This window comes from Pholcus phalangioides, unplaced genomic scaffold (assembly GCF_987345545.1).
Source record: "Pholcus phalangioides strain wild (caught in Gottingen) unplaced genomic scaffold, Ppha-v1.0 ptg000022l_1, whole genome shotgun sequence".
In the NCBI taxonomy this organism is placed as follows: Eukaryota; Metazoa; Arthropoda; class Arachnida; order Araneae; family Pholcidae; genus Pholcus; species Pholcus phalangioides.
In genome coordinates, this window is record NW_028301615.1 from 18,510,066 (window position 1) to 18,535,280 (window position 25,215).

Here is a 25,215-nt window from a genome sequence, read left to right on the forward strand (position 1 = left end):
TGGCAAAAAAATAAATTAACAGGAGAAATAATTTGTGGACTGGTAAAAAAATAAATTAACAGAAGAAATGATTTGCGGGCCGGCAAAAAATTAATTAATAAGAGGAATAATTTGCGGGCTGTCAAAAATTAATTAAGAGGAGGAATAATTTGTGGGCTGGCAAAAAAATAAATTAACAGGAGAAATAATTTGTGGACTGGTAAAAAAATAAATTAACAGAAGAAATGATTTGCGGGCTGTCAAAAAATTAATTAAGAGGAGAAATAATTTGTGGCCTGGCAAAAAATTAATTAACAGGAGAAATAATTTGCGGACCGGCAAACGGATAAGCCAACCAAGAGAAATAATTTGGGGATCGGAGAAAAATATACAATAGGAGAAATTTAAAAAAAAAAAAAACGCGAGGGTCGGCCAAAGATACATAATTGGCTCATTTCCGAGAAATAATTCGAGGAAAGGCAAAAAATATACACGGAGCATGGACAGCCGTTGTTGTGGTCATCGTGACGGACTCGCATCGCGAGGTCTCGGATTCGAACCTCACCGTCGTCGCAGTGGTGGTGGTCGTCGGCTGAAGTTAGTTTTCCGCTGTTCCCAACTTCGAGGTGCGAATGCAAGCCGATATCTCCCCATTAAAAAGTCTCGCCGAAGAGAGCAACAGGCGTACAACGGTAAAATTTTCAAACATTGCACTTCAATCATAGTTCGAAAAATAAACGGTAGACGGCAGCACTATAACAAGCATTACACAGAAACAATCTTCCCGTTAGGTTCACAACACGGACACACGCACATTCCAACACGTACCAATTCGTTAGAAGTTCCGCAGAGGAATATGTACGAGGCACACGTATGGCTTAGTAGTAGTAGTAGTAGTAGTAGGGAGCACAGACAACAGGGCGCATGGAATTTCACTGGTGAACCGTTGATCCCAGACCAGCGTTTCCCAAACCTTTTTTGTCGCCATGCCCCACCTAAGAAAGCATCTTGTAAAATCATGAGATGCCACCTATAAAAGAGACACACACACACGGGGAGGGGAGAATTCGCGCCCAATACAGGTTACGTCCAATAAATTGTAAAAGAAGAGTTAAAATATTGAAAAAAATTCTTTAAATCACGTTTCAATTTTATTTCAGTGAATTTGAAACTTTTTCGAAGGTTAAAACTAGGAATTTCTTTGGAGAGAGATTTTCTCTAGCTCTGTGCTCTTCTGAAACCTTAAATCAGCCTGTGCGTGTGGGCTACCCCTTCCCCCAGAGTCGACGTGGAAGAAGCCTTATAACCTATGGTCTAAAAAAAATCACGAGTTTTCAATCTTTAAGACAGTGTGGGCCAAAAAAAAAAACAATCCATGAAGCTTAATGGCCAATAAGGCCATACTGCGGTATCTTGATTCTCGCAGTAGCGTCTTAACGGATAAACCCAACGGGAACCCAGGACTTGGAGAAAAATAGGGGAGCCCTACAATTACACTGGAGAATTTCACTTGTTCTGAGATAACTTTTTCATTAAATATGAATTTTTCATTAATTTTCTTAAATTATCTTTTCATTAGATATGACATTTAATTAATTTGTGAATTATACTGTATTTTATTCATTGGATACAACTTTCTTTTTAATCCGGAAATAATTTTCCCGTTATATAATGAATTCCCCATTAATATTCTGAGAAATTTTTTTCTTAAAATATGAACTTTTATAAATCATGGTTGCTCATTTAAAAAAATCGAACTGTCCCCTCTTGAAAATCACACTACTGCCCCCTCCTCCGTGGGGCGTGGGCCCCACGTTGGGAATCACTGTCCTAGAGACGCATACTTCCACTTAGAAAAATTAACCAAATAACGTGTCTCTCTCAGATACGTCATTCACGTTGCAAGGGGTTGTGTAGTTATTAAAATAAAAACATTCAACTTTTTGTACGGACACCCTGTGTCCACACAAAAACCCAATTTGAAAGTTCCTGCCTTGTCTCTTGCATTTTTCAAGTTTTATAAATGAACTTTTATGAAACTTTTATAGTGTAATCCTGGCCTTAATGAAAGACATAGTTCGGAGGAGGGGGCGAACCAGCAAAAATTGCACAACTAGGAGTAATAATTTATAGAACGGAAAAAAAGAAATAAATAGGAGGTTTAATTTTTGACGAACAGCAAAAATGCAAAAAAATTATTCGCGCAGCTGCTGACGGCTAAGGCCGGGATTACACTATAAAAGTTTTATAAAAGTTATTTTATGAGCTGTTTTATAAGTTCCTTGGGGTCACCAAGTGTTTGTATTTATGTGTTTTTATGTTTGTACCTATGGGGTGTACGTTTGTATTTGCATATATGTCTGCGTTTTTGTGATTTGTTTATTAAAACAAAAAACAAATCTAGACAAATGCAACCGATAAGCTTCAAGTTTAATAAAAGAGGATTCGCTTTTACAAAAATTTTATAGTGTAATTACACTATCAAAATTTGATAAAAGACCTTTTTTATAAAACTTGGAAAATTCAACCAATAAGCGCATCGTTTACATTGGAGCAAATGCAACCAGTGACCTTATCGGTTGAATTTTTCAAGTTTTATCCAACAGCTTTTACAAAACTTTTATAGTGTCATCCTGGCCTTAAACAAATAAAAACCAATACGTATATTAATCGTAAATCTCAGGCCGGGATTTCCATTACAAAGGTTTCATAACAGATCTCCCTCTTTCATAAAACTTGAAAAATGCAACCGATATGCTTATTGGTTACATTCGAGCAAATGCAACCGATCAGTTTAATGGTTGCATTTTTCAAGTTTTATAAAAGAACTTTTTCAAACTTTGCCACGGCTAAAGGCCGGGATTACACTATAAAAGTGTGATAAAAGATCTTTTAAAAGAAATTAAAGATATTATACTATAAAAGTTTGATAGAATCCCCTTTTATAAAACTTCAGAAATCCAACCAATAAAGCTCATAGGTTACATTCCAGCAAATGCAACCCATGGGTGGAGATACGGGGAGGGGGGGGGGCAGCGTCAAATGTGGAGTCGACTGATCTAATGTATATACGTATATGAGAGAATTGACATCGTCATCATCATCGTGCCCGCCCCCCCAGACTTCCAAGTCTATCACCGCCTATGATGCAACCGATAAGCTTATTGGTTGAATTTTTGAGGTTTTATAAAAGGACTTCTATAAAACATTTATAGTGTAATCTGTAGCGCTTACATGAATTGGACCAAATTTTTTCGCGGTCCGCCATCCAGCGGTTGAAAAAGGCATTGTCCTATGCATAGACTAAAGATATTATTATTACTCTGTGGTCCTATGTTATGCGAAGCATGAGCGATATTATCATTCTTTTCTCATTGGCGCGTGCGAATACAAAATTCATTCATTCCGATTTGATCGTGGCAATTCACGCGCAGCAAAATCATGGCCGTTCATGTTCCCGTTCTTTCCTTAAGTAAATGATGTCAGACCACCCCCCCCCCCCTCCACTAAACTACAATCCCTAGATATTGACCATTATTCTGAAATTTTTATTATTCATAAATTATTTGTCGTATTAATTCTCAAACCATTTCTATCAGCTATTCTGGAAATTTTTTTGACTAATTATTTCTTTTCTAAATTCTGAAATTTCTCATTAACTATTTAATTTATTAATTCTGAAATTATTTTCTGACCATAGTGTGAAACTTTTTGAATATAAATTGTTTTATTTTAATTCCGAAATTATTTCTTTGACCTATTCTCAAACTTTTACGATGAACAATTTTTTCTCCATTATTTCTTAATTTACTTTCAATAATTGCAAAATTATTTCTTAATTTACTTTCAATAATTGCAAAATTATTTCTTAATTTACTTTCAATAATTGCAAAATTATTTCTCATTATCTGGTATCTTCATTTTCTGAAATCATTTTTTTCCCATAATTATGAATTTTCATCATCTATATTTATATAAAATATTTATAAATATTTATTTATATTTAATTACAAAATATTTATAAATATTTATTTATATTTAATTATAAAAATTTATAATATTTATTTTTATATAAAATATTATATAAATTTATTTATTTTTTTCTGTCTGTGTGCGCGTGCGTTCTCTATACAAATATACAATTTGGCTGATCGTCGCCAAATTTTGCATATATACGAAACAGGATCGAGATTGAAAGAGAGACGTTCGAGTGGCGTGGCGGTAAGATGCTCGTCTACCATAATGAAGGTCTCTGGTTCGAACCCGAGGGAGGATATTTCACCTAACGAACTTGAGACGACCGCCAATAAACAGCGCTTTCGTTTCCAGCCAATCTCCTTAATGGCAGTAAATTGCGATATGGAAAGTGTTTAGTGAATTCAAAGATAGGCTACTTCTGCGAAGCCCTTGAGGCTCCTTGTGCACTCTCCAGGGGGCTCCGCGGCCTCTCGAGGAAAATAATTAAAACAATTGGCCTACGGGGCTCCGCAATATCCTTTTTTTTACTTAAAAGGGCTCCGCGAGTCAAAAAAAGGTTGAAAACCGCTGGGCTACTTTAAAAGTTCGTCAGAGCAGAGTAAATGGGCAAAAAACCGTCTAGCAACAATGGTTCCTGGGCCTCACCAATCACTTTCGGAATGTTTACTTTGGTTACCGTGCTTCTCTAGCAATGCGCTTGAGACATGCATATGCCTTTATAATGGTTTTTGTCACGAATTTTTTTTTGTCCCATCGAAATCCGCAATAGAGAATTTTTACTGTAGGTCTACAAGAGGCATCTTCAACCCGTTGCTCGCGAGCACCACGGTGCTCCCCTAAATCACCCAGAGTGCTCGCTGCTCGTGCCCGATTTCGTGCTCGCGATCTCCAACTAAACACCTAGCACAAATTGCATTCACGGACTGAAATCGCCCTGACAACATGCATTCGTATGCCAAACTTGCTATCAGGGTGGCTCTTCTTTTGACGATGGGCGCAAGCAGTGCTCGCGAGTAGGAAAAAAAAGTTGAAAAGCCTACATACATTGGATGCGCAAATGCTAAAACTTTCTACAAACGATAACCCTGTCTATAACAATATTTTTTTCTAGGTCACCACTGTACCGCTATAGACAGGTTGCGATGTTGTAGGAATATGTATCACGCAACATTTCCTAGAAAATTCATACGAAACGTCAAAAACACTCATAAAAAAAAAAAGATATGCACTAGGATCCCCTGAAAATGGAGATTTTCACTATTAAAAAAAAACCAAAAAGTTCACGGAATCGCTATAAAGCGACGACGACGACGACGGAAGCTCAACTCAAGTCGATAATCACCAACATGAAACATGAGAAAGAGAGAGATATCGTGTGTGTTGAGATTCTCTCTCTCTTCTCTCCCCTTATTCCAATTTAAATGCTTCCTTCTAATGACGCGAGGCACGCGCTCGATATTCCCAAGAACTCCTTCGTCGAACAATTTCTTAGGAAAAAAGGGAACATGGAAATAACTCACACGCAAAGCAACAGAATTCTTAAGAAACACTACCCCGAGTTGAAATTATTCATTAGAATTTTTTGTTTTTTTAAAGAATATTTCTATTGTTTCAATTGGAAATCGGGACTACGGTAATAGATAAGATGGCTCATTTTTCGAATCCATTGAAATAATTCTATCCTGATCCATTATGGTTGAAAACAAAACAAAAAAAGTCCATGGGAAAGAGGAAAAAACCGCACAATTCATTATCAGTAAGAGAATCTCTCTCTCTCTCTCAGACGCCTCTTCAAATACCGTGATGGCGGCGGTGGGAAAATTGGTTTTTAGTGGTTTTTAGAAGTATTATATTATTCAAATGAGCTCATCTGAGGGGAAAAAAAGAAGTGAAAAATAAATGAATGAATGAATGAAAAAAACAATCGCGTTAACTTCAAGATCGCGTTCTGATCAGTCAAGGCCACGACCCAATTTTTACCGAAAAAAACCAGCGCGACCTCAATTATTCCTTCTCTTTGTGTCCTATTGATGGCCATTAACGGCCATGTCATTATCCCATTATACAGGGTTTTTCTCTCTCTCTCTCAATGGAATTTCACAAAATTACGTCCCGTTTCTATGTAAGTCGGGAGGGAAAAATAAGTTCATAAAAACTTCCGGTGCTTCGAAATAATCACCATTATGATGTTTTAATTTAACATGGTCATGGGAGTGGGAGGGGGGCGGGGTAGAGCGAGCGAGAGGGAAAAATCTCGTTTGGAACTTCTTTAATGTTGTTCTTTTATAGCGTTCCTGTGAGCATTCAAGGTATTCGTATGAAGAAGCATCCGTATACGGGGTGTCCTGTAAGCAGGGCCGCATCTAGATGCTTGGTCACCCGGGGCAAACGCGCATTTTGATGCCCCCCTTGTAATGTTGAAGGAGAGGTTTCAGAATGAAATTTGCCCCACCCCCTTGGGCCAGCGCCCAGGGCAGGACACCTGCCTGCTTAGCCTCCCCTAGTTGGGGCCCTGCATGTAAGTCCTTATGCGGCCTTTATCTCATCAACCGTTCTGTCCGTTGTAGAAGTATGATATCAATTTTAAAAAAGAAATGCTCAAAAGGAGTTCAAAATTTACCCATTATTAGTTTTGAGAGTGAAGATACAGTGTGTCACAAAATTTAAAAAAAAAAAAATCACAATTTTTAAATGGTCTCTCTGTCCTCTAACTTTCAATTGGAAAAGTTATTGCCCCTATACAGTAGAGCATCGATTAACCAAATACCGACCAACCGAAACATCGGTTAACTGAAAGCGTTTTAGTTGGTATATTCAGTGTCTTGAGAATGGCTATGAAGCGGTCATCATCACATTCTTCTTGTTAGTGTACAGCGGTTCTCAACCTTTTTTGACTCGCGGAGGCCCTTTTCAGTACATAATTTTTATATCGGAGCCTTTCTGGACTCGAGGAGTCCTTTTGTATATAATTTTTATGGCGAAACCCCGAAGGTCTCTTTTTTCATTCAGTTTGCCACATTTTGAAGTACAGCACCCTATTTCGTTTCTTCTTATTTCGGCGTGGACTCTTCCTGGTTGGATCACAAATACAGCATGGTTATTGGATGTGGGGCATAAAAATCGCCAATTCTGAGCCCGATCATTTCTTTACCGCACAACGATCGATGGTACTGGCACGATCTTTTTGTTCCCCTGAATATTCTGAGGGAAAATGGAGGACTACTTGCTGGCGGAACGAGCAGCGTGCGGAAAAGCCTATCTCTAGGAGGTACTGTTGATTCCCCCCCCCCCCCACACACACACAGAGGAATGCGCCTTTTCTTTCCAATTAGCGTCACTTGGTATCCGGTACGTCGTAATAATAGAGATTCACCGTTTTGTTCTACAGAAATTTATCCCCACCTTTCAGATCCCCCGGGTCGAATATTGTACCGATCCAGGCAATTAATAAAATCGAGACTTCAGTTAGACAGTTCGAAACTTCAATCAGTTAGGTAATCACCTTCAGACCTCAATCAGACAAGTTATTTCCAAAACCTTCGTTGCATACATACTACATGACGGAAACTCTAGATGCATAACACCGCAAAAAAAAAAAACGGAGAATATAGTATTGTTATTCAGAAATCACGCACGCTTGACCATATCAAGCATCGCAAAATCTCGTGTACGACCAGGAACACAACACAACAGACTTACCGCCTAATGACCATGATGGCCATTGATGGCTATCACGCAAAACCAAAAAGCCAGCCGGCACCCACAATGAAGGGGGGGGGGGGCGGAAACCCAGTAATCGTTCTAAAAAAAAAAGACGAGGAGTAAGTACCAGATTATAGACAACGATAGACAATAGACCTTGAAACATACAATGTAGGACAAAGGACAAGGAAACGCGCCATTATCTGCTGCTACTCCTCCCCTAGATGCGTATGTACTTACACGATTACTTATCAATAACTAATATAAAGACCTAATATATATCTCGTTGAGCCTATCAGACAGAAACAAGGATAGCTATTTAGGATAATCCTTTCTTAATCACTATTTGGCTGTATTGCCCATTGAAGAAAGAAAGAAAAGTGCATATATGCATGTTTATCGGAAAATTATGCATTCAATTATCATGGCGGCGGCTATTGATCATCATAAAATAAGTAAATTTGAGATGTTTATAGGAATAATTAATTGAGGTGTTCTGATTCATGGTCATTTATGACCAGGAAATTGTTTAGTCCAGTTTGGAGGATCCTTCTTAGTCTAGTTTCTAAACTTTTCTCTACCTAAGGACCACTAAAATGCCTGAAACAATTCAACGGACCACTAATTTACAGCACGAATGATGTGACCATACTTCCTCATATTTTAACGCAGCGTTTATCAACCTTTCTGAGCCCCAAGGACCAGTGAAAAGTCTGAAACAAATTGACGGACCACTCGCGTCCCGTATTACGGGACATTCCTGTAATTTTGGTTGTTACGATTTTATTTACACATCTGTCCCGTTTTCAAGTTTATTTGGATTTTTAATGAAGTCGTGAACACAAAGCGTTTTCATGCTATACATAGATTATATTAGGGGTCATTCAAGTATTACGTCAGCATCGAGAGGGGGAGGGGGGGTTCGGATTTGCTGAGTTTTTAAGACGGGGAGGAGGGAAGTTTGAAAGTTGCTTAAGTCACCAACACCCTTTTTTCAAGATACGAAATATTCTAAGCTGCTGACGAGGTTTTGCTGGCAAGGTGGCAAGTATTTTACTGACGGGGGGGGGGGGGGTCAAAAATGGCTAAAAAATCTGCTGACGTAATACTTGAATGGCCTCTTATGATAAATTATGGCAAAAAATATATTCATCTCTGATATTTGTCAGGTTCAACAATTTTTCCGAAATTCTTCATTAATTTCAATAAAAGAGTTGGTAATTGTGCCTACTTCTGGCAACATATTTGGTCACTGTCCAGCAATGTCCCGTATTTTATTCTACTTGAGATCAAAGTTTTTTTTACCGTATTTTTCTCAATGAAATATGGTCATCTCATTATTTGAATATATTTTTCGTGAAAAACATTTTTCTTTAACGCGATTTGCGGCAGTCCTTTATCCCCCCCCCCTTTCAAGAATTACAGTAATCACCGAATTCCATTCAAGACAATCAATTGCATTTTTTGGCAAAATTTAGTGATATCCCGTATTTAGGATCGCATTTTCCTCGATGGTGTATGGCGAACCTTTGTATTAAAGGTGTAATTTTTATTTGAAGTCATAACCAATATCAATCATAACGGTCTGGTAACTTTTCATTCAGTTATAATTAAATCATCAAGTGTGCCAGCGGACCACCTATGCCATTGTCGTGGACCATAGGTTGAGAAACGCTGGTGTAGTCGTATTTGATTTGAAGCTCACGGGTTCTCCAAAAATCACCACCACTCAAACGCAGGTTCCCAGACTCCAATTTATCATCCATCACCAGTGATTCCCACAACCCCTTGTAAGCGTATTTTCGTGGGTACGTGACTAATCATCTAGGAAAAAGATGAGAATTAATCGCCAATGGATGGGAGAAAGGTGCAAAACAATAGTAATGACGAGGTACGTAAGAGCTTCATACGCATTTTTAGGGGTAACATTTCTGATTCACATTCCTAGGAGAAAGCAGACCTCCTACGAATATCTACAGCATGTATGCTCAACCCATGGCTCGCGGGCCAAACGTGACAGTCGGATTCATCTGATGTGGCCCACGGTCTCAAACCTAATTTTGTAAAAATGAATTAAGCGGCACATTTACAGATGAGCTGAGTGACCCGCGGTGCAATTTCGAATCGCTGAAGTGGCCTGCGAGGAACATTCCAAGACAGCTAAATGCCGACCACGGCATTTTTAGAGAACACTTGAACAACTCGCAACATAGTTACAGAGCACTTTAGCGGCCCGTGGTGCAGTTCCACATCACTCAAGCTGCTGCCGATACCTTTACAGATCACTGAAGTGACCCACGGCAAAGTTTCAGAGAATTTAAGCGGGGCCTCGTTGCAGTTCCCCCATCCCTTGCATTGCCCGTGGCTGAGTTCCAGATCACTTAAGCGAATCGCGGCATATTTTCAGACCATTTAAGCCAGTGTTTCTCAAAGTGAATGAACATATTCATTAGTGTGCCCACTTATGCTTTGAAGTGGTTCTTTTATATGAGGAAAAATATCCGCCAAATTATTCTGAGGAGCCGCCGTTGAACCATGAATTAGACAAGGGAACCACAGGTGACAAAAGTTTGAGAAACACTGATTTAAGCGATCCGCTGCACATTTACAGATGACGTGAGTGGCCTGTAGCGCTGATCCAGATTACTTAAGTTGCCCGTGACACGTTTTCAAACCAATGAAGTAGCCCACGCTTTCCTAAAGGTTGAGCATGAGCACCCTTGATCTACCAGAAAGTAGCCTCCTACACATTTGAAGGGATGTGCAAACCTCTTATGCATTTTTATGAGTGTGTACAATTGCCATCCATTGCTAGAAGGTATGAATGCTATTGTGAAGGTTTCTGGGCATTTCTGACGAAGTGTGAATGCTTACTGAGCGTTTCTAGAGGGAGTATGAATGATTTCAGAGCATTTTTCTAGGGAGATGTATAAATGGTTTATAAACATTTCTATGGGTATGAATACTTCCAGAGCATTTCTAGGGAATGTGAATGCTGTTGCGAATACTTCTTCAGATTTTCTATGGAATGTACGTGCTGATGTGAATGCTTCCTAAACATTTCTAGGGAATATGAATGCTGGTTTGAACGCTTCCTGAGCATTTCTAGATGTATTGATTCCTGAGCAGCACGTCTAGAGAATGAAGATGCAGTATTGAACATTCTCTGAGCATTCCTAGGAAAAGTGAATACAGGTTTGATCGTTTCCTAAGCATTTCTAGAGAACCTGAATGCTGGTGTGAACGCTTCTTGAGCATTTCTAGGGAACGTGAATGCTTACTTAAATACGTCCTGAGAATTTCTAGTAGTGTTTGCATGCTTTCTGAATATCTATAGCGGTACGCGCAATCCTCCTTCTACGCATTATGCACAGGATCGTTATCAACGTTAAAAAAGCAGAAATATGAGTTTTCTCCAACTTTTGGAACAATTAATTTGGAAATTAATGCATTTCCAAATTGATTACAAAATTTCGACGGTTGATGGCGCTGCGGGCAAGGAGGGAGAGAGCGGCGATTCTCAACTTCTAAATTTCAGGCGTATAGCTCCTAGGAGTAGAAACATGGCAGGTGGATAAGGTCAGACACACAACCCCGCATCACTCCTCGGTAATAAGCTGTTTAACATTCGTGTGCATTTAATAAAATGTTCCAAGGCGATGGACAACACCTGTGAACGGTTTAAACGAAAACAAAAGTCCATTCAGTCAATCACATCCCTTTCTCTATTCGACCAATAGACATGGAATATGTAAATACAGAAATTTCGAAACCAAACCACACTTGGATTTTCTTCGAAAGAAAGAATGCTGCAAATCGAAACCGGAATATTTAAGTTCTCAATATATTACCACATTACTATTTTCATTTATGTATAAGGATGAAGTTATTATCATCATCATCATCGTGAAAAAATACAGGTTTAACAAGTCATCATTAACCCGACAAAAAAAACCGAAGGTCGACTGGCTGGAGTTGAACGCACACGCAAATGATGTGTGTAGAAACGCGCTCACGAAAAACCTCATAATTACGTAATAGTTTACACAAAATAAAACAAATATAACAATAAATAAACTTGACGTTTTTTTTATGCAGCTTCTCTTTCCATCTACCTCCGAATTTATACATGCATTAGATATAATACCCGGCGCTGCCCGGGTTTTCTTCAATTACTGAGAGGACTAAAAAAAGTGACAAACCATTATAAAGGCATATAAACTATCTATTATACATAATACTGGAAGCATTAAATATGTGACAAACCATTGTAAAGGTTATTGTCTGAAACGCATTGCTAGGGAACCACGGTAACCAAAGTAAACACATTCCGAAAGTGATTGTTGAGGTCGAGAAAACATTGTTGCCCACAGTTTTCCGCCCATTTCGGGCATTTGTCCATCTCTGACAAATTTTTAAAGCAGCCTACCGTTCGAATCGTGTCCCATTTGGTATATATGCTAAATTTGGCGACGATAGATCTAAAATTGTAGATTTGTATAGAGAACATACACGCAGAAAATCAATTTTATACATAAAATAGATTGATTTTCTGTGTATGTTCTCTATACAGATCTACAATTTTCGATCGATCGTCGCCAAATTTTGCATTTATACCGAACAGGGCCCGGATTGAACGATAGGCTACTTTATAAGTTTGTCAGAGCAGGGCAAGTGCCCGAAATGGGCAAAAGACTGTGACGGGCAACAATGGTTCCTGCGGCTCAACGACCATTTACGGAATGCTTACTTTGGTTACCGTGGTTCCCTAGCAATGCGTTTCGGACGGACATGTATATGCCTTTACCATGGTTTGTCACTTCTTTAATGCTTCCAGTATTATGTATAATAGTTTATATGCCTTTATAATGGTTTGTCACTTTTTTTAGTCCTCCCAGTAATTGAAGAAAACCCGGGCAGCACCGGGTATTATAGCTTATAGGAAATAAAAGAACCAAAAATGTGATTTTTTTTTTCCCCTTCAAAAACTGGAAATTAAGGGAAAAAATTTGCAAATATTATCCCTTTGTTTAAAAGAAAATTTTGTTTCCTGGAGATCATTAATTTTTCCTCGCGGGGTTTTTATTTTTCGGAATGGTCGTTATCATCACGGAAATGGCTTCTTTTTCATCCCCTCCCGGAATATTTTCCCGGAAGCGGATGTAGAAATGACATTATGATAATGGTGATCCTCGTTTCCAACCAAAAACAGCAAAAATGTTCGATATTTATGCATTTATTTCGCTTTGTTATTTTGAACATTAACATTTAAAACTTTCCAAATTTCTGACAAGATCGAGTTTTTTAAAATTTGTGAAAATCATTTTTTTCATCAAAGATTTTTTTTTTTCTTTTTAGTTTTCATGAAGTTCAACCATTTTTTCAAAGTTTTTAAATATTTTGACTTTTTTTGTGTGAAAAAAAAAAAATTATTCATGCTCCTCATGAATTTATCTACTGTTAACGTAATGGAATGTGTAGAAAGAATGATAAATCATCGTGGGGGGAAAAATTTCTCAAATTTTTGCCTTTCCGTTTCATGGTTTTTTCAAATTTTTAGAATAAATGTTATTCCCGAAATGGAGGAAATAAATTGTTATTTATTTCAGGGGATGTTTTGGACGATTATTTTATTTAGAAAGTTATTGTTGGGAAACATGATTGATGAAGAGGCTTCCAAAGTCATTGTAGAAAATGGATAACAGATAAATAACCCAGTCAATAAAGATATTGTTTAAGATATTTGCATACAAAATTCAACCATTGTTAACTAAATCAGGTACCACATTAATTGTTAACAGAAACAGCTACTAAAAACATTCTTATCAAAATCATTAGAATACCAGAAGTTGAAAAATCAAGTCACGAAAATCACATGAAAAAATAATGTTGAAAAATTAAATACCTAAAATATTGTGTTGAAAAAAACGGCATAAAAATATTAGTGAAAAAAATGACACAAAAATATTGTTGAAAAAATTGCATAAAAAGTAGTTTAAGAGACGGCATAAAAATTACTGTTTAAGTAATACTAGTATAATTACTGTTGAGTAATCACGCTCTAAAAATACTGTTGAAATATTGCGCACTGAAACGATTTTTTGGAAGAAAATTCAAGCTGAAAAATAAAACATTGCAGCAAGTATCCGACGCAATAACCATTGTTGAAATCATCAAAATAATTGTTGAACTTGTCAATCCGAAATCATTCTGTAAATTGTCAATCAAAATAACTGTTGAAATTGTCAATCAAAATAACTGTTGAAATTGTCAATCAAAATAACTGTTGAAATTGTCAATCAAAATAACTGTTGAAATTGTCAATCAAAATAACTGTTGAAATTGTCAATCAAAATAACTGTTGAAATTGTCAATCAAAATAACTGTTGAAATTGTCAATCAAAATAACTGTTGAAATTGCCAATCAAAATAACTGTTCAAATTGTCAATCCAAATAACTGTTCAAATTGTCAACCAAAATCACAGTCGAAATTGTCAACCAAAATCACAGTCGAAATTGTCAACCAAAATCACAGTCGAAATTGTCAACCAAAATCACTGTTGAAAAAAAGGCATACCAAGAGCCATCGTTAGAGAAATCAGCTTCTAAACTCATTGTTTAAACAATTGCCTGACAAAGCAATCGCTAAAAGTCAAACAAGAAATATTATTTTGTTACGGAAATCCCCTACCGATAACCATTGTTGAAAAATCACAAAAACTACGGCGTAGTTGAAAACATCGCTTATCCAATAAGAAATAAATCCAAAAACATGAGGGGAAAACAACAATACAGAAATAAGTTATCAAGTAATGATAAATTTCCGGAAAATCAGATCCTGAATCATAAATTATCGCATTATTAAAACCGGACGCTGATGAATCAAATAACTATAATTAATTAATTGACCGATATTGCTGTATATATAGATGACTTTTATTTGTACGTAAATTACTCTGGAAAGAACATTTACGACCATTTAGAATGTCGCAAGCCCTAATCCTCGAGGAATGTAAATTATTACTTTTCAGATTTTTTTCAATACAGGAAATGGTTTATTCTATAATGAGAGCAAGTGAAATCTCATTACTAAGGCTAGGATTTTTATGCGCTAAAACTTCCAAAAAATGCATTTATGCCCTTAAAAAAACTGTAAATATATGTCCTAAATTTTTTTTCCATTCCTATATCAGATAACATTAGTTTTAGCAAAATAATAGGATAATGAGAAATGTTGATGCAACTAACTATAAATTAACTATTTTGAATCATTACTTTGAATGATACTACGAAAAAAGTCTCTCCGCGGAGAGCAACAGGCCTACAACGGTAAAATCTTTGAACATTACAAAGACTAAACAAAGGCTGGCGAAATTTCTTTTCGCCTTTAGCAAAGGACTAAACAAGGGCTGGAAATTTTTTTTCCGTCCTTAGCTGAAGGCTAAATAAGGGCTGGCAAAATTTATTATTTCCTCCTCACCAACTGAAAACAAAAGAGAAAAGCTGACAATATTTCCTCTTCCTCTTTAGGCTAAAGACAAGGTAATTGTACAAGGGCTGGCAAAATAAAGGAAACTGATTTAAAAAAAACCATTAAGTTAAACCACGAAATTTAAATTTTGTTTCTTTCTTTATATAACTTCAATGATATTGAAGTAAAAGTAACCCTCAGAGCAACAGGCCTACAACGATATACTATCCAATCATTGCACTTCATGCATAGTTAGAAAAATTGATGGCAGATGGCAGCACTACACATAACAAGCATTATACAGAAACAAACTTTGCGTTACTACACGCACACAAATTCCAACATGCACCAATTCGTTAGAAATTCCGCAGTGAAATACGGACGAGGTGCACGGGTGGTTTAGTAGTAAAAGTGACCTGGCATGGTAAGTATGTTATTGATATGTGGTAAAGTTCCTGATTAAAAGAAGTATAGAAGACCATTGGGGTAAAATATGGACTTAATCCCTAGATATAATGCAGAAAGAAAGCCTGTCTACTTCTACATTTTGTGCAAGGAAAAAATTGCAAAAAAAAAAAGTATAGGCTTAGCTAATTTGCACAAAGTATTTTCAATGCATTACAATGCGACACTAGGGTTCCCCTGATTAGAAAATGGAGGATTTATTTTTTGTAATGAAGCCTTTTGCACTCTATGCCCTAATTGCTAGATGTTGTACTAACATAAATATCATTGGGCTTTCGACTTAAATTTTCGCAATAAAAGTTTGAGTGTTTGCTCGTTTTTTACCAAAACTCATCAAATCTGTGAAAGAATGAAAATGTGTAAACTATTGAGGAACATCACCCAAGTCTGTGAAACACATCCATTAATTGTGCAAGAAACAATCTTGCCAATAGAATTAGTTTTATTTAATTGATGCTAAATAGCCCTTTGGTTGTACATCGATTGAATTGAGATGTCTGCACCATATATGTGAGTTGCCACCACGCATTCACTTTGAATCGGGGGGAGGCCTCATGTATAAAAGCACTTTTTCTACAGGGGTCATTCAAGTATTACGTCAGCATCGGGGGGGGGGGTTTCGGATTTGCTGACTTTTGATGACAAGGGGGAGTAGGTTTGAAGGTTGCTTACGTCATCAACCACCCCTTTTGAAGATATGGTATATTTTGCTGACAGGGGGGGGGGGGGGTCAGTGTTTTGCTGACTTTTGCTGACGGGAGGGGGGTCAAAAATGGCTGAAAATATGCTTACGTAATTACTTGAATGGCCCACAAGAAGAATATTAATCCATGAAGTTAATTTGAGCTCAATGACCTTTCATGTTACATAAACACAGATTTTTGGTGCTCGTATTTTTTGCTTATAGTTCGTTTGTAATTTATTCATTTAAGCTGAATTAAATTTACGCAATTAGGAGAAAAAAACAGTTAAGTGATATTGGCAATATTTAACAAGATTTGTTTTAATTAATATCAGTCAGTAAATATTTTAATTTTAAAAAAATCCGATTTAAATTTTTTTTTAAATCAGATTTTTTTAAATTTATTTTTAAAAAAGTCATGATTTTTTCATACTCTGCTTCCGCAGCTAAAAACAAAACAAGGGCTGGCAAAATATATTTTTCGTCTGTAGCTAAGGACCGAATGCGCACCGGATTTTTTTTAACGACGAGGATGTACGTCTTATAGGTCTTTGATCTGAATATTTAAGAGGACACGGTGAGTCTTGACAACACCTAAAGAAGAGAGGGGTGTTGGTCTAGAGCGCGCGCGCAGCTGTTTCCAAATACTTTTAGTCCAGGACCCCACTTTTAGTCGCGGACTCCTGGAAATCTTTGTGTCTGCCATGGACCCCCATTCATAGCAGCAGAACCTACAGCCATCCATCAGCGAGAATGTTCTCGAACAATGGAAGACATCCATTGCTCGATCTATCCAGTACTAATAAATGACGTATCGCCACAGAGAGAAACATATACAGTTATTCAATCGTTACACCTCATAGTTAGAAAAACTGATGGCAGATGACGGCACACAACAAACATTACACAGAAACAAACCACACCAGTTTCAAAACACGCACATTCCAGCATGTACTAATTCGTTAGAGGTCCCGCACAGGAATATGGACGCGGGGCATGTGTGGTTTAGTAGTAGTACTAGTAAATGCGATACGATAGCAATTCCATCTGCTCCGCCGCAAAAGAACTAAAACAACGTTTCGTATTCCCATCCAGAGATGTCACCACAATTACAATTCACGTCAAATCAATAACAACGTAACTGATGAACAACTGCTTAACCAACGAACGCTGCAGCGGTGACCTAAGTCGCCAACGATATTTAAACCAGGTATGACAGGCACGAGCCACCAGTTATGTAAGGAACGGATTACGGTGGATCTCGGATTCGCCAAAGAGCGCAAAATTATTTCGGGTTCGTAACGCTTTTAAAAAGTCCGTAAGTCGAGTGGAAGAGACATCCGCAACGAAATGGAAGACATCATCATCCGCCTTTTCTATTCCATTTAGTCTATTTATTCAGTTGCTTCCGACTAAATTAATCACTGGTGAGATCGTCGTTCCTCATGCCAACAAACAACTGAAAACAAAAGTGGCTTTTGCCTCAGTTGCCAAAACAATCGGCTCCATCAAACGCTTTCTTTTGAAGTCCTCAATGTTTAGTCTTCACTGCATAATTTTTTTTTTTGTATATTGTATATATAAACTTTAAGACGATGATGACTCAACAGCATCATGAGCACCGACTCCTTCTTCTATTTTGATGGCACTTCTCCTACCTCTGACAAAAAGGCACCATCTTCAAATAGCGACTTTCAAGATGGAGAAAACGTGTAAATAAAAACCCCTAAGACTATACATTGTATACGTTCAGGTAAGTCAAGTCTGGCTATTGTTCATAATCGCCGACCATTTCGTAAATTTTTTTTCTAAATTTATCACTTTCACCGGTGGTTATGGATAACACCCACAAGCATCCCTGATAGATCTAATAAATACTTGAAAAATTATCGCTTTTTAACCGGAGATCAAGCATAACACCCAAGCGTCGTTGGTAAACATGGTAAATGGTACTAAATCCGTCTCATTTGCCGGTTATTATGCATAATCGCCATTTCGAATTGGTAAATACGATAAATCGTTCCCATTAAGATTTATTACGTAGATCAAAGTACTTGTCAGCCACAGTCTAAACCGGATATAATGACCTCTGATTCAACGAATTTTCCCGAACATCCCCGAAATGTAACTCTTATAATTAATAACTCCTATTTGACGAATCTTGAAATCGGACATCAACATAACAAACTCTTATTTAATAAATGTTACGATTTCCCCCCTGATATAATGGTTTATCATTTCACTAATTTTGCTGTCATGCCCCGATATAACGAACTCCCATTTAACCACGTTTTTGATTTAATGGATTTTTACAAGTTGTTTTTTTTCGTATAATCCCCCATTTTGTACAAGATCCCAATATAACAAACTCCTATTTGCCGAATTCTACAATTGGACCTCTATATAACGAACTCCCATTTAACAACCATGACTATAACTAACAACGCTTGGGGTTGGGGTTTTTTGCACAATCTCCGGTAAAAGTGATAATTTTTTTTTTTAGTATTTATCAAATTTACTAACGACGCTTGGATGTTATGCATAACCACCAATAAAATTGATAAATTTATCAAACTTACGATCGGCGATTATGCATAATTAACCGATTTATCACATTTACTTCAACATGTACAGGGTGGTTAAAAATGAACTGACACTACTCAGACGTATGTAGCGCCAGTTGTGGTGGACGTATTTCATTGAAACTTGGCATATACGTTACTTGGATCATGTGAAAAATATAACTGCGATATAAAAAAGCGCCATTTTTCATCTAGTGGTCACAGAATCTCGACTATCCGGCCTAGTCTCTTGGCGCCATCACGCCGCCAAATCATCGAAGCGGTCGCCAAATTAGTCAAATTTCATTTTTGCGTAAGATAATGACTATTTACAGGCGACAAATGATATAATAAATAATCGCCGCCTGGCAGAAGAGTGGTTAGGGAACTAGCTTCTCACTGTGCAGGTCTGGGTTCGAATCCCGGTTCGGGCATGGATGTTTACTAACACTAACAAATTCCCTGGACGGATCATGCTGATCCCTTGGGAATGCGTGAGGATCACGTGCGTTATTATTATTATTATTAAATGATGAATAATAACTATTTACATAATTTTCGTAACAATATTTTTATTTTTGGAAGAATTCCTTTTCGTGTAATAAATTTTTAAAACGTACATTACATAACAAACATTTACATTATGTATACATTTACGTATAAAGTACTAATCTGTACAAAGAGGTTACAAACTATGAATAGGAGCGGTTTTTGACGGTATTTTTCTGCCACATTAGACCGGATAGGGGTCATTCAAGTATTACGTCAGCATCGAGGGGGGCGGAGGTTTCGGATTTGCTGATTTTTGATGACGGGGCGGAGGGGGGATTTGAAGGTTGCTTACGTCATCAACTACCCCTTTTTGAAGATATGATATATTCTAAGCAGCTGACGAAATTTTACTGACAGGGGGGGGGGGGGGTCAAAAATGGCTGAAAATCTGCTTACGTAATACTTGAATGGCCCCATAGTCCGGATTCCATTCAAGACTATCATGGAGTGATTTTTAGACCCTACCTGGCAAATTCTCGAATATTTCAGCTAGATCTCATTTTAAGAGGCCCGTTCGTTGCTAGAGGCCCGCGGGCTGTGCTCGGATGGGCCCATGTGTTAAGATGGCACTGCCGGATTCCACTGTATTTTTTCTAACCGAATCCTTCCCCCCTCATGGTCTTTATACCGTATATACCAAGTTGCATCAAAATACATGCATCAGAATGAACTCTACATGCGTCTGAGTAGTGCCAGTTTATTCATAACCACCCTGTATATTCATGTAGGGAAAATAGGAGAATTCATAAACCGGTTAACAGAAACACCGATCCCGAACGTCACCCGCACCACTGACCGAGGGCCAACAAAAGGACACGGTCAAATAATGACTCTTTCTCTCAACAGAAATCTCTCTTTTATGATAATATACACTAGAGTAATAATGATAATAATAATAATAATAATCAGGGAATAATATGTGGGAAAGGTTAAAAATGGGAGGTTAAAAAAAAGCAATAATAATAACGGGCCTGGCACTCACACACACACACCAGGGACATGCGACGGACGGATAGCCCAGAAAAGCTGAGGAAATAAAATAGTAATAATGTACAAAATGTAGAAAGAGAAAAAGAGCGAGAACATGTTGGACAGCGGCCAGAAACGAAATAAGAATGGAATCTTCTCCTGTGTATGCGTGTGCGCCATTTTATTCCTTCGCTAACAACAACAACAACTGCTGAGGATGCATGAAAATCAATAGCACGGTAACTCGACAAGAATACGCCATAACAACAATGCTTGTTGTGAATATACAGTAATTTATACAAACGTGTACATTAAGGTGATAAATACGCACTTTGAAAGCATTGTCTTTTATTTGCTATATCATAATGCATTTACAGTCGAAGCCCGTTTCAACGAATACTGTTATAGCGAAAACAAATCTCGTTTTAAAACGAATACTTTTCTAATTCCCCCAGATAAGTTTACATAGCAGCAATGTAAGAATCTCTGGAATTGCTTTATAATGAAATTTCTTTTTAACGAAGCGATTTCCCCGGTCTCTTGGAGTTCGTTATAAACGGGATTCGACCTGTATTTCCCCCCCCCCCCCACCGTGAGTTTGGTTTGATATTAAGACCGGTATTTGTTTCCGTGAACGGATTATTTAAAGGGGGGGAAATTACTACAGTCGAATCCCATTTTAACGAATAGCGAAAATCTCGTTTTAACGAGTACTTTTCTATAATTCCCTCAAATAAGTTTACATCGGAACAATACAACATGTTGGCCAGCGATAACCTGGAATTCCTTTATAGCGAAATTTCGTTATAACGAAGTGAATTCTCCGGTCTCTTGGGGTTCGTTATAACGGGATTCGACTGTATAATTTTTTGAATCGACGAATTTTTTCTTATGATAATTATTAACGGTGGAAAAATTATCCGATACGATCCACGCTTTCTGTAAAATAGTAATGATAGTTTCATGGGGTGGGGGGGGGGGGGGAATGAAGACATGCTAAAATAATTGGAAATCAATATGTTGAAGAAATAATCTACCAATATAACGATTCAAACACAGAAATCATTTTTGGCGATTTCAGTGCGACGCGGAAATGACTGCTTGAGATTTCCGACAAAGAACCATTTTGGATATTTCACGCATAGAAACTACGGTCGAATCCCGTTATAACGAACTCCAAGAAACCGGAAAATCACTTCGTTATGACGTAATTTCGTTGTTTTACAAGGGGGCACAGAAAAATTCCGTGAGAATTTCTTCCGCAAACCACATTCTAATGCAGTAAAACCCCCTCTTAACTGACACCCCCCCCCCAAATACGGTCACCCCTCTTTTACGGTCAAATAACATATTTTCCCGTTGTATAATAAGTGTATGCATTTCAAACCCCTGATTAACGGTCACCCCCCCCCCTTTTCTTTTACGGACAATTTTTTTTGTCCCGCTGGTAACCGCAAAAGAGAGGTTTTTTACTGTATTTACGGTTATCGAGAGGTTCTACTGTATTTACGGTTATCGAGAGGTTCTACTGTATGTACGGTTATCGAGAGGTTCTACTGTATTTACGGTTATCGAGAGGTTCTACTGTATTTACGGTTATCGAGAGGTTCTACTGTAAGGGGCCATTCAAGTATTACGTAAGCAAATTTTTAGCCATTTCTTTACTTTCCCCCCCCCCGTCAGCAAAATTTCGTCATCAGCTCTGCCCCTCTGAATCTTAACTCATATTTTCATAAAGGGTGGTTGATGACGTAAGCATTATCCAAACCCCCCCTCCCCCCTTGTCACTAAAGGTCAGCAAATCGGAAACTCCCTTCCCCCATCGATGATGACGTAATACTTTAACGGCCCCTAACTTCCTTTTTGTCCTGTTCGTAGGAAATCGGCCAACAGTAAACGAAGCACGCAACGTTAGCGCACAGTGAAATTCGCAGAAGTGGGTTAATAAGATGACCTCTTTGAAAACAAAAATTAAATTCAAGGCATATCATATAGGCCTTCACACACTCCCGTAACAGCACCAGATTAAATAACAGTGGATAAATATGGAGAGCCCAATTAGGATGGCTCAATATAAGGAGGAGGAGGCCATCATCGCAAACTTTGTTGACCGCATCTCGCAGCTCGGACTTTCGTAGTGACATATTAGTTTGATATATATACTGCATTCCCTGTGACCTCTCAAAAGCAAAACAAACAAAAGTCTGCTGACGTCCATAACATATGCGCCTCAGTGATATCATACTATAAAAACTCTCTCTCTCTGGTGGCGGCCTCGACCAATCGGAAGGATGCTGACGTTTCCGGAACCAAACATTTGATACTGACAGCTAATATGCGCGCTCTTTCGAATGGTGCTCGTCAAGGTTAGAAACAGTCTCATAGCGAATAGAGACCTTGGTCTATTCTATAGTCTCGAAAAAGAGGAGCCAAATGGGTGACCCACTTTCACTACCAAAACTCGTCGGCACAAAACGATGTTTTGCCAAGGACACTTCGCTATAAAGGGTGAAGGATCGAGCAAACATAAGAGTGAATCACTGTCAGAATTTAGAGCGGTTCCATAAACTTGCATAATCATTGGGGGGGGGGGGGGGGGGTGATAAAATTCCCGATGTTTATGGGTGTTTGTTTACTTATCGGTGTTCTCCAGACTGTGTGTGTGTTATGGCTACAGCTACAGAACTCCTCCTCCGAGAGTTCGGATTATAGTCGAAACATTAAACTCGCCAAGCCTGAAAATGAAAAGACGCTTCATTGTCCTTGAAAGCGATAAAATTCTTGAAACTTCTTCGATGAAACAAATTTGAGGCGTGAATGCGAGACGGTCCCCCCCCCCCCCATTTAACAAAGTCTCTCCGCAGAGAGATGGCACGCCTACGATACGATACTTTCATACCATGGAAATTAAAGCATTTTTATCATCTTTACCTTCAAAATATACAGCAGAACTAGTAAAATACGCAGCAGGCACAACGCTCAACTCATCGTAAGCCCACTTAGAGCAAACACATTCCAGCATGAACCAATTCGCAGAGGAATGTGCACGAGGTGCATGTACGGTTAAGTGGTAGTAGTATAGTAGTGGCCACTGCGGTGGTAGTGGTGGTGGTGGTAAGTGGTCATAGCGACGGACTCGCATCGCGGGGACCCGAAACCGACCATGACCCCCCCCCCCCGCTCTGTCCCCGTAGGGGATATAAGCTGGTCACCCAGAGAATGGGCTATGGTGGAAGAGGGAAGCAACGTCCGGAGCACTAAGCACCGAAAGATCACCAGCGGGCAAGAAGACAAAAAGTTGAGGTTGCATGGGCAGGTGCATACGCACGTCGCCATCAGGCCTCGAAGGGGACCCACAAATAACTATAGACACACGTAATATACAAATACAAATACAAATACAACGCCACAACAGGCAAATTGCCCAACGAGGTGGCTGACTTAAGAACATCATGGATCCCCGAGCCATTTTTTTTGGAGGCCCTACCTGCTACTGCTACACCCCCCCCCCCCCCGCGGAACCCCCCAACGAACCCCCAACGAATCGGTACATGCGGGAATGTGCGTGTACGTGTAGTGAAACCTGACGTAAAGTTTGTTTCTGTGTAATGCTTGTTATGTGTAGTGCTGTCATCTGCCCCCAGTTTTTTTATCTAACTATGAGTGAAGTGTTATGGTTGAATGATTTATCGTTGTAGGACTGTTGCTCTCTGTGGCGAGACTTTTTAACGGGGAGATCGGCTCGCATTTGCGCCTTGAAGTTGGGAACCACAGAAAACCAACTTCAGCCGACCACCACTGTGGGGTTCGAACCCGGATCCTCGCATCACGAGTCCGGCACTATAACCACTCGACCACCACAGCGGTATTATATATATATAAGAGATATATAAACATATACAAACATATAAACACTCACATATATAAAATATACAAGACAGGCGACGTCGTCAATTGACAGCAACGGGAATCAAGGAACTTCATTGTCTATCAGAAGCCGCGAACAAAGACACCGTGAGACAACCCCAAAATATCTCATTTCATGCCAGAGGATCGTAGTCTGAGTCTGATGAAGGGTTGTCATCAGCTTGTGAGGGAACTGAAACATTCGTACTTTGGCACTGTGTGGTGACTGTGATTTTGCCTTCGATTGTCATGACGTATCTAATAAGGCGCTTAATTCTTTCAATTCTGGAGTGTTTTCTCAGTAACTGTTGCTTCCTAGTGGTGCAATTCTGTGGCTTAGTAGAGCCAAAATGAAAGTCCTTGGTATACTAGCACGCCGTAGCATAGCGAAAAGTGGTCCCCCCCCTCCACATTTACACATGCTACTAGAAAACCTACTCTTATGAAAACGATGAAGATAGCAGGGGGGGGGGGGGCATGCTCTGAAAAAGATAAAATAGTCTCTCTAGACCAGCCATAACTAGAGCATTTAACTTATGGAAGAACTTCATAGATCTTACGGCCTGTTTTCGTGTCATTTGACCATCGTGATTACCATTTCTGTGACATCATTTCGCAACTTCTTCATCGCCCACGACTTCGGAAGGAGGATAGGATCACGGGGATCCGGGTTCGAGCCCCTCCGTCGCCACAGCGGTGGTCGGCTGAAGTTGATTTTCTGAGGTTGCCAGCTTCGAAGCTCAAATGCGAGCCGATCTGCCCCGTTAAAAAGTCTCACCACAGAGAAAGCAACAGCACAAATATTCAGTAATTACACTTCACTTCTGAAATATAGATATGGCAGCGCTGAAAAAAACCATACACTACATACGCACTCAGACTGTTAGATACACACGCTTACACTTCCGGCACAACTCACCAGGTAGTAAATTTCTCAAGGCGATAGACC

At 38.6% G+C, this 25,215-nt stretch overlaps 1 protein-coding gene across 1 annotated transcript in view; it reads right to left on the reverse strand.

The window, feature by feature from the left end:
* LOC149069932 (ubiquitin-like protein 3) overlaps positions 1-25,215 on the reverse strand; it is a 94,627-nt gene that overhangs the window by 30,900 nt on the left and 38,512 nt on the right. The gene's annotated exons all lie outside the window — the stretch shown is intronic.